Source organism: Haemaphysalis longicornis, unplaced genomic scaffold (assembly GCF_048455015.1).
Source record: "Haemaphysalis longicornis isolate Haplotype H1 unplaced genomic scaffold, Haemaphysalis longicornis Haplotype H1 scaffold_1, whole genome shotgun sequence".
Lineage (NCBI taxonomy): Eukaryota > Metazoa > Arthropoda > Arachnida > Ixodida > Ixodidae > Haemaphysalis > Haemaphysalis longicornis.
In genome coordinates, this window is record NW_027526203.1 from 302770156 (window position 1) to 302772655 (window position 2500).

Here is a 2500-nt window from a genome sequence, read left to right on the forward strand (position 1 = left end):
GTGCGGGCAGTCCGAGTGCGGCTTCTTCTTCCTCGTCGCCTTCTTGTACGAAAGCAATTGGCTCAGTTTTTGTTGTTGTTCGTTGGTATGCAATTCCTATGGGGCTCCTTAACGGAATACTGGGCCGAAACATGGTAGAATACGTTCATAAGGGAAACAATCTCGGCAGAAGGGATAGAACCAAAGGCCGAAAGAGTTTCAACAAGAATACCCCTGAGCCATAAATATGTGTCTGAAATCATTTTTACCATCTGAGTCCTGATCTCAATGTCCAGACAATAAAATGAATTCTCTGGCCGTTTCCGTTAACCCGAAAAAATATGCAAGCTAACAAAGCTTTAAAAAACTGCATTCGTCAAGGACAAGCCAACGCGTTTTTACGCGTTGCTTTTCACCACAACCTTTGATAGTATAGATTTCGCAGAGTTTCACGCCAGTCTGTGTATGCACAAGAATCCAGGTCACGTGACCCCTCGATTCCTGCTGTCCCTAGAGCGGGGCAGTGGAGGGCGACACGTGTGAATGCGTGGGGCGATTTATGCGGTGTCAGTTAATTCTTTGTCGTGTCAATGGCCGATTCACTCTCAGTGAGGACTGGGTCGGATGCAAGGGGCGGAGGCGGTCGCCCCTTTCTATCTTGCCGGATCACAGAGCAGCCCCCCCCCCCCCCCCCCCTAACCCCATTTCGCACCCGCGAGTGGTCAGTGTGTACTGCCGCGGGGGGCGGCGCGATGCCTTAGTCAGGTAGCATTGGGTCTCTGTCTTGAACGATACCGAGGGTGAATGATCGGACCCAGGAGGTTGATAAAAGGTTTCGCATGGAGTTTACTCACAACTGGCCTGCGGCGTAGCCAAGAATATATTTCGGGGGGCATTAAACGCGGACGGAAAAGCAAAGTAAAAAGATACAGACTGCGCTGGACATGAAATTTTTCTTCATGCATAAATTTCGGGGGGGTGTTCTGACACCGAAACACGCCCCCTGGCTACACACCTGATACTGGCTACCCATTCGACAACTTTGACAACCCCCTTCTGAGCTACTTGCAATACCTGGGATAATCCCCGTTCAAACCTTTCACCGCTAGGTACATGTCGGTGCTAAAAATAATAACGGGCCCAGCTAGCACGAATTTTCAATGTCTGCGTGTTTGTAAGCCCAGCTGCACTGGAAAGCATAGTACCCAGTAGCAACGATTGACCAAGAGTTTCGGTTGTTTTTTTGGTTTTATAGTCTTAATTATTTTTTTTTACTTCTTAACCCATTTCATCTTTTTTATTGCCTCTATGCCTTCCTTGTAACATAAATTCGCGTCTTAGCCAATTACCACGAAAAGGTGCGCGTTTTGTATATGACCAACAATGCACCGTCGTTACTTTATAAACCAGCAGTGGCTATTGCAGTTCTCAAACTTATATCAGAGCCTCAACGCTCCGACGCGCAGGTACGGTACAACATAATCGACCTTTTTCGTCGTAAGTGGCACTCCCAAGCGCTGTTCCCAAGCTGGAACAAAGTAAGCAGACGCGCGCCGCTGCTTGGACGATCGGGTTAACAAGCCACGCTCTGATCGCTGCTTAACGCCGCAAATCTATATGACATGTTTTGCACCGAACCACGCAACGCTGCATAGCGTTGCGCTCGGTCGTTACCCCGAGCTTGTCATCACAGCGTCAGGTTTTCATCAAAAAAAAAAGCACAGAATGCGTGGTGAAGAGGGGAGGCGAGCAGCCGCTGTGCGCGTTCTTGATACAGGTGAATTACAAAATAATCATTACAAGTTGCCGCGGTTGGCGATGCTTAAACCAAATTTGTCGAGCGACAGCTCAGTTTTCGCGCCTAGAGCGCGCAGTGAAAGCGCGCACAACTGCAGCGCAGGACAAACCATAGACCCTGCTCTGTGCAGTCGCCGGTCTAGGCACGAATCTGCACTGAACGACTGAACTTGGACGCAGCGAGCGCCTCCTTTCATCATTTTATGTCAGGCGCCCTTTGTCTTTCCCCTCTCCGCACCTGCTACCCTTGGAACGAACGAGCAACCGATTAGACCTTTTATCCCGCGCGAGCGCACGGGGCGCTGGCTTGACCTTGGCTGAGCTTGAAGGTCAGCTTGACGCTACGAGGCGTTCTCTTCGATGTCTACATGTAGTATTAAAGGCCAACGGCACTCAAAATTTTGCCCTCTTGAAAATACGTTTCCCGTATAGTCTGCCGAAAAAGAAAGCAAGATGCAAAATATAACAGCTGGAATAGGCGCGTGGACGCCGCAAGCGATCAGCGAAAATCGGCGATTTTGAAGCTAAAATTGAGGACAGCGCGACCATTGAAGTGACGATGCAGCCGGCCAGCGAGCGGCCGGACGGTCAGCAACTCGGGAGCAAGCCTGCGCGCAGGCTCTACGCGCGCACGGGGCAGCGGCATGGGTGAAGCGTTCACAGCACAGCTCGACCGGTTCTCCAGCTGCGTCGCAGGGCAGCGGAAGAAGCCCCGGCCCGCCGG